Source organism: Adiantum capillus-veneris, chromosome 20, assembly GCF_014529385.1.
Source record: "Adiantum capillus-veneris isolate H3 chromosome 20, ASM1452938v2, whole genome shotgun sequence".
NCBI classification, from domain to species: Eukaryota; Viridiplantae; Streptophyta; class Polypodiopsida; order Polypodiales; family Pteridaceae; genus Adiantum; species Adiantum capillus-veneris.
The window spans coordinates 132,594,135-132,602,751 of NC_140950.1; the positions used below are offsets into that span (position 1 = coordinate 132,594,135).

The 8,617-nt window shown below is 40.0% G+C and overlaps 1 pseudogene; it reads left to right on the forward strand.

Moving 5' to 3' along the window:
• Positions 1-1,634: 1,634 nt before the first annotated feature.
• On the forward strand, positions 1,635-3,292 carry LOC147433258 (uncharacterized; annotated as a pseudogene).
• The last annotated feature ends 5,325 nt before the right edge of the window (positions 3,293-8,617 follow it).

Consider the following 8,617-nt stretch of genomic DNA (forward strand, 5'->3'; position numbering starts at 1 on the left):
AATTAGCTTGATTCTTCTCTCCACATTGATCCACAACATTGGGCCTTCTTCTACTGTTCCACAAAGTCCATTTCAACCTAACTTTCTAGTTTTCTCTCCTCAAATATTTTGATGATCATTGTAAGATGATCTTCTTAATGCTTTCTTTGTAAATTTTTACATACAAAGTTTTCTTAATTTTTTTTCATGTTTGTGTCTTAGGCTCGCGAAAATAGCATATTTGATCATGCATCTACCAAGCCTAATTTCTTGTAGAGAGGACAAAGAGTTTATTAGAGTTATTTTATTCTTCAACAAGAGTCTATTAAAGCTATTTTTATAATTTTTTCTTGAATGTGTCCTCTTAATGCGAAAATAGTGCAGTCGCCGACTACACTATTTTTGCGTAGAGACGACACAATGTCTTTTATTTAACTTTTCTTGGCAGTATCCCCTCTATGCAAAACTAGAGTAGTCGGACTGACTACACTATTTTTGGTGGTCTTTTATTTAACTTTTCTTGGTGGTATCCCCTCTATGCAAAAATAGTGTAATTAGACATGGATCTGACTACACTATTTTTGTGTGGCGATGACATAATATCCCTTTGAATATTTTTCATGCTTGTGTCCTCTCTCTGCAAAAATAGCGTGTTTGGTTATGCATCCACCAAGCTTAATTTCGCATAGAGAGGACACAACTAGAGTTTATTGGAGATACTTTTACATATATTTCTTGAACAAGAGTTTATTAAAGATACGTTAAAATTTTATCTTGACTGTGTCCTCTTAATGCAAAAATAGTGTAGTTGGATGTATCTCCAACTACTTTATTTTCATGTAGAGACGAAACAAATTTTTTTTAAATAAATTTTCTTGGTGGTGTCCCCCCATGCCAAAATAGAGTAGTCGGACATGAATCCGGTAACTCTATTTTTGCATAGAGAGGACACAACCTTCATTTTTGGTGCAACAGTTTTAGATTGTTTCATTTTGAAGTTAATGAAGAGGTCTAATCTATGGCTATATAGTTTCCTTGATTTAGGTCTAATCTATAGATATGGTAAGGACCAAACAAACTGCAAGAAAGTTTCCTAAAGAAAATGTCCAACCAGGAGATGTCAAGGCCAAAATTGTAGGATTTCAAACTAGCAGACAAAGGTAATAGCTCAAAGGGGGACAAAGGTGAGAGCTCAAAGATGATAGCTCAAAGAGAGATAAGGCAGTTGCATCCTCCAAGAAACCAACCAAAAGGGGAGTTGGTATCAAACTCCCACCTATAAAGAAAAGGAGATTCTCTCAAAAGGTGAGATGCTTGAGGGAGATAAGCAGAGCCCATAAGGCTCTGACAATTGCAATTCCAATGCTTCCTTTTCAAAGGCTTTGTAGGCAAATAGAAGAGCAGTTTAAGATTGATATGAGATGGACAAGAGGTGCGTTGGCATGTATGCAGGAGGATGTTGAAGACTTTTAAATTGAGCTCTTCCAAGATGCATACATATGTGCAACCCACTCTCACAGGGTCACACTTATGGACAAGGATATGATTATCTTGAGGAGATTAAGGTACACATTCAGACAAATTCTTGAACCAGTACCTCTGCACGATGAGGAAACCTTCAACATTCTCAACATAGAAAGGCCAAAGAGACTAAAATGTTGATTGAGGAGATAACAGAGGAGGAGGATGTTTTGGAAGAAGAGCACGAGCCCAAAGTTGACAAGGAGGAGCTGGAAACAAATGAACTCAAGGAGATTGATTCTCAACTCCCTTCATTGCTGAGAGGTGTCAATTCCATAGGATTCTTGGTGGATGCTTTCTTAGAGGATGATCTTCTTCAAAGAACATATTATATTGCCCTTGATGTTGAGTGTGTTGACATCCTCAAAGATTGGCAAAGAGAGATCAATGACCGTATTATTTTTGCATCCTTGAGGTTTGCCTAACCATCAACATTCTATTTGTCTTTTTGTAGATTTCTCATAATTAAAAAGTGTTCTTTGAATTTATTTTTAGATTATTGATGCATGACTATAATCTAGATGTTCGACAGAAAATGGACATGGTTGACCCAACCATCTCTCACTATTTCAGAGTTGATTCTGACATAAGGAACTGGCTAGCAAATATATATTTTGAAACTTGTGAGCTCCTTCTCTGCCCCTACCATGAGAGGTATGTTCTACTGCAACCCTATGTCATTTTCAATTTTTCATCTTGGAGGCTTTTGACAATGTCCAATGGCCTTGCCAAAACTCTCACTAGAGTCTTATAGCAATTGATATCATTGAAAAAACATGTTTCATATTGAACTCTCTTGAGGGCCGCCTTGAAATGGCTAGGTTGTAAGTGCAATTGTCCAATACTTTAGCCAGTGCTTCCACTTTCAGTTATTTTGTAACAATGCTTTGGATCTTTATAAATAGGGTTGCATCAAGGCTGATAGAGGAAATTTATCAATTTCCTCCTATCACAAAGTTCATGTATGATATTTAAATCTTGAATGTGAAGGTATGGTACTGTTAGGCTTTAAGTAATGTGAGCTTAAAATTGTGTATTTATTTTTCCCCTTCTGTTTGTGTAGCCACCATTGCAAGAGGAGGCTTTCTCATGTGGATAAAGAGTGATAAGAAATGCAAAGCTAGTGGTTGACTACACCTATTGCAACCCAAAAAAGACTATTAGGCCAATCATTTGACAATATAAATAGGGTAAGATATTTCTATTAGGGTAATTTATTGCTATTAGGGTAAGCTAACACACTAATCTTTTTTTGGTAGATCAATAGGAATTGTTACACCATCGACAACCATGTTTGGTGGGTAAGGGCAAACTTGATTAGATATATGGTGAGTTCCCAAATACCACTAGTCACAACAACATGAAAGCCCCCAAAGGGCCAAAGAAGCCAAAGGAAGAGGCCATGCACCACATAGGTCAAGGAGATCCACACAAAAGATCAAAGGAATAGGAAGAGAAGCCCAAGGAAGCTACAAAGGAAGAGAAGCCAAAGAAGGAAGACAAACCCAAGGAGGTTCCAAAGAAGGCAAAGAAGCATGTTGCCCCTAGAAAGAGACCAAGAAAAACACAAACACATGCCAAAGAGGAGCAGAAGAGGCATACATTTGAAGAACCAAAGCCCAAGGAGGACCAGAAACAAAGAAAGACAGTCAAGGAGACAAAGCCTAAGGAGGGCAAGAAGAAAGAAGAAGAGACCAAAACACCAAGGAAGAGCCCAAAGAAAACACTGTCAGAGGAAGCTTAGCACAAGAAAGAGTCCTGGACTCCTAGAACCCCCAAAAGTGTTTTTTAAAGAAGGATTTATAAATAGCAAAGCAGTACATATTTTACTTGGCATACTCTCTACTTGAGAACATTACGTACTTTCTACTTGACATCATTATATACTCTCTAGTTGAGAGCATTTTGTAAAGAGAAAACATTACATACTCATTTATTTTTGTAGAAGTAGACAACCAAAATTCACTGCACATGGACAATCTTTGTAACCTTAAACTTAGTGGATAGGGATGGATACTATGTAAATTCAAGTCACGTGCAAGTAGGCATAGACAAGGACTATGTGTAACAAGGGAAGGATGCTAGGTTTGAGTGAACAATGGTGATCTTCATATCCTTCAGCACAACGAATGGAGATAAATTTTAGCAAATAAATGAGTAGGCATATATGGGTAAACATGGACAAGGAGGGCGTGCAATGGGGAATGGCATACAAAAAATTTGAGTAAAAAATAGCAGAAAATTACAAGTAGACAAGGGCATGCATAAACAAGCATGTGTTTGGTAACCTCGATAAGAAAGCAATAATCAATGACGATTTCACACCCTTATAACCAACCACAACCTGGCGTAACTTGGGAAAATGCATCCGAGGAAGGGAAAGTGTGTGTTTCATAACCTAGATAAGTAAGCAAATCCTTGTCTCATATAACCAACCACAACCTTGTGTAACTTGGGAGCATGCAACGTAAGCACATCAAAAATCAATGACAACTTCACACCCTTATAACCAACCACAACTTGGCGTTACTTTTGTTTAACTAAGGGCAAAACTAAGGGCAAATGAGGAATACTTTACAGTTTTATTTAATCACATTTTATAGAATTCTAAGAGTCAGTAGTGTTACATTATGCAGTCGTACCATCACCAGTTATAGCCAAATGAGACAAAGCAGCCAAAATGGGTGATGAGCAAGGGAAGTCGTATACATTCAAGTAAATATGTGTTGCATACATAATATGTCTCTGTCAGCACTATGCCAATAAAACAAAACCTGGCAGCTATCGTTGTACCCAAGGCCAAAACAAGGTCGTACCCAAGGCCAAAACAAGGTCTCATTGTAACGATCCCTATACAACAACATGTAGACAAAGTACTGGCTGTGGCTGAGCTTTAACTGGTTTCCCAAAAACATGAGATGACATACACTAGCAAAACCGCCAAACCAACGAGGATGGAGCTTCAAACTTTTGTTAGACACTGCATGTAGCAACCATGCAACTGCCTCTTCATCTTGCAAACATCGATATGCTTGAACCAATTCCTGCTTGGTCACCCTACGAGACCTCCCAAAATCAGGTCACTTCAAAACAAAGAGGGGCTAATTAGATTGCAGAGTCGGGAGGTAAATTGTAAGATGGCAACGATGATGCACATGTGGTGTTTGGTTGTTCCTGACAAACTTAATCACATAGAATCCACAAATGGTGCCGTTTGATTGCTATAGAACATCGTTGAGTTTGAGCTCAAGTGCTGGAACACCCAAGGTCAATGCGTGTCGGATCTCAGCATCGTGCATCACTTATGCAAGGGCTTGTAGGCCACTACAAAAAAATAACATTAAAGTAGGATAAGAGAGTACATTAACACGGGCACATGGGTGACCAAAAACAACACACTTGAGTGCAGGGATACATGTGCACTCTCTCAAGACACTCGAGTGAGTGTGCAAGGCCTAGAGAGTCAAAGTATAGCAAGTATCTCTTCTTTCTTGGCAGTCGAAGAAGCCTCACACCCCTATTTACATAGAGGGAAAACAAGGACCAATGGTGCCTATAGCCAAGCACGAAATGGTTAGCTGCACTACTTTACAATTGGCAAAAAAGCAAAAAGCACATGGTAAAGCACACACGTACCTGCACACAATTGGCCAAAAGGAAAATACCATCTCCGACATGTCAATGCCCATAAATTTTTGTGAGAGAAATTGGTTGAGCACATTGGTGTCCATGGTATACCACAATGAATCAATGATGTGAACTTTCTTCAGGTTGAGTGCTGGTAATCAATGCTCAATCCACATGCAAGCAAGTCTAGAACACACACCAAGTTAACATCACAAATCTTCCAACCATACATCAAAGCAAGACATTATCCATACTGTGCAAATAGATTCAGGGCCTGGGATGATGCCTTCCCATGCAGTATACTTGATAGCAGTGCTTGGTCCACATCAACTACCAACTTAAATCTCATTGGTCTAAAAACAATAGATGTCATCGAAGCTAGATTGGAAACACACAATGAGGACTCAACACAAAGATAGCAATAGATGGACAACAAGCAAAAAGGGAGCAGCAATCTCTACTTGGGGTACACACCTGGCAACGGCAATGTTTCCCCGCGTGGTAGTAACCCTACCATACCTGCCCTCTACAACACTCAACCATACCCACCCTCTTCAGCACTCACACTATCATTTTGAATGGTGAAATTGAGGCACACATGGGACCCTAATACAACACTAGGTGGTGTGGACACATCTATAACAGTATGGTTCTTCTTGCTAGTTCGAATGGGAAGCTTGGCTCGGCATCTCGGAGAAACCACCTGCTTCAAAATGAGCAGTAGAATTAGCATGGGAGAAAGCCTAGAACTGAAAGTTTACAAATACCAAAAATAAAAATTTGGAAATCTGAAATTTAAAAATATGCCAGCAAATAGAAACAAAAAATCAATATTACGAGAAAATGGAAAGGGTGGACAAGCGATGTATTACCTCATCATGCTGTCGGATATCAATGTTAAGGGTCATTGAAGAAAATCTGGTAAACGTATCAGTAGTTTGTTTATCTGGAAAAGAAATGAGATGAACATCCTCAATCTTATCCACGGACATCCTCAATCTCATCCACGGACGATGGTGGTGTAACATTCTTGATACCCTCGGCTGGCTCCTCATCAACATTGTGTATGGCTAGCTACTTGACAGTGTCATGTATGGTTGGCTGCCCATCAACACTATTTATGGCTAGCTGCTCGTTTTGACATGTGTGGCCCATGACTCTTTGGCAAGGGAAATGGGTGCGGGGACCTCAACTTCAGGTGTATCTCCCAACCCAATCAAGGAGCTACTCGTAGATGATTCATCCTTGAACCCCATCTCCTTGTCTACACCACGGTGTTTGTGCGCGTATGTCGCACGTGTCAATGCAAGGAACTTGCCAATACACCGTGTGCGAGCCACAAATGGCTCCAAGCACACAACAAGCCTAAACTAGTAAGCTCAAAGATGGCGTTGGTGTGTCACTCACCGCTCTACGCTTCCTGTTGTGGAGGATTCCTCGCCGTGAAGAAGAAGGAGCCGCCTCTTCGCCGCGCTCAACCGCTTCGCCGCCACCGTGCCGTCGTCGCAATGCTCGATCGCACTCTCTCTCTCTCTCTCTCTCTCTCTCTCTCTCTCTCTCTCTCTCTCTCTCTCTCTCTCTCTCGCATACACACACACACACACACAAGGAGATGAAGATGAAGAAGATGGAGATGGAGCAAGAGCACTCTTCTATTGCACAAATGAGAGAATGAGTGAATTTTAGGTTTAGTTGACTTTTATATGAGCTCGCCCCATTCACACTTGGGTACCCATGCTTAGCCAACTAATCCCTTGAATGTTCCATTTAGAGTGCGCCTCTCATCGGCGATCACTCTTACCCTTTTCTTATTGGACCGACAAGGCCGGTACCTGACTCTACCAAATAAATAATACAATGTCCGCCGTAGGTTACAACGTCCGTCGTAGGTGATAGGGTGTCCGTGAGCCGTGAGGGTTAACATGCCCCCCTTCTTGATGTAGATTCCGTCCTCGGAAGCTATTGAGTTGAAGCTCGTTCGTCGAGGTGGAAGAGCATCGGAAATTAATGTCCTTAGCCTTCTTCAGTCACTACAAAATCAACAACACTGGCACAGTAATTGCATTCTCATAAGAGATTAAAAAGCATATGCAGTTTTAGGGAGACAAATTGATTGGTAACAGAATTTTAAACAATTTGTCAGCAATAAACATTAAATTGCAATATAATCAAATGCATAAACAAATGTAAAGATAAAAAATTAAACAAGTATGGGGTCGCTAATTTAACGGTCGAAAGGCACTAGAGATCGACTATTAATACCATGGGTAAGATTCTTAATTTTCTCTAGTCAATTAAGTTGTTTAATCGCGAGAGCCAAGTATTTCATGTTCGAGGACTGACTAGAGGCTATACCTAGAAGACCTTGTAGTTAAGCTACAATAAAAGGAATTTCTCATGAAATCATCGCCTGACTGATTATCTTTTCTTTGACCCCCCAAAGTCTTTTCACAGTGATTCAATTTTGATGTGCGTGCTTATTTTGTATGTCTTGGGTTTTTTGCTTTTCAAGGAAAAGCACCCACACTGGGAACCTCTAGGGCTCTAGTACCATAGGCAATACTTGTGAGTGAAGTACCCAATCAAGCTGAGATTTCTATTCGAGCTTAAGATTTTACATTGTGGCACTTTGATTTTTTGTTTGTTCATTTTCAGCATTTTAATTTTGTAACTTTGGGGGGTCATATAACACTGTTACACCTTCCCAGACTCATCACACTAGTAAACTCCCTTTATAATACTTAAGCTAAAGGTCAATAGGGTCAAGCCCACTAGAAAGCCCTAGTACATTTCACACAATGCTTCCTAAATCGGATTAAGAACCTAAGTAACCATTGATTATTAGGAAGGCATTCCCCATGGTATTAAGAGAAGATATCTAACACCTAACTTGGTCAAACTAGCTTAGTCTGACTGCTTGATTTTTAAATCTACACAAGTGATTATAACAAAAAATTCATTGAATTTAATGTTTGGTACTAAGCAAATGCGCTGAATATTATGCTATCAATCACAATCAAAGGAGACAAACATGGATGCAAAAAGATAAGGGGCAATGCTAATGGACAAGAAACACCTGTTTGAGTTGATGGTCGCGCTGGATTTGAAGTGTGAATGAGAGAAAGATTCCATGAAGGTCCATGTTAACCCTCACGGCTCACGGACACCCTATCACCTACGACGGATGTTCTAACCTACAGTGGACATTGTATTATTTATTTGGTAGAGTCAGGTACCAGGCTTGTCGGTCCAATAGGAAAAGGGTAAGAGTGATCGCCGATGAGAGGCGCACTCTAACTAGAACATTCAAGGGATTAGTTGACTAAGCATGGACGCCCAAGTGTGAATGGGGCGAGCTCATATAAAAGTCAAATAAACCTAACATTCACTCATTCTCTCATTTGTGCAATAGAAGAGTGCTCTTGCTCCATCTCCATCTTCTTCTTCTTCATCTCTTTGTGTGTGTGTGTGTGTGTGTGTGTATGTGTGT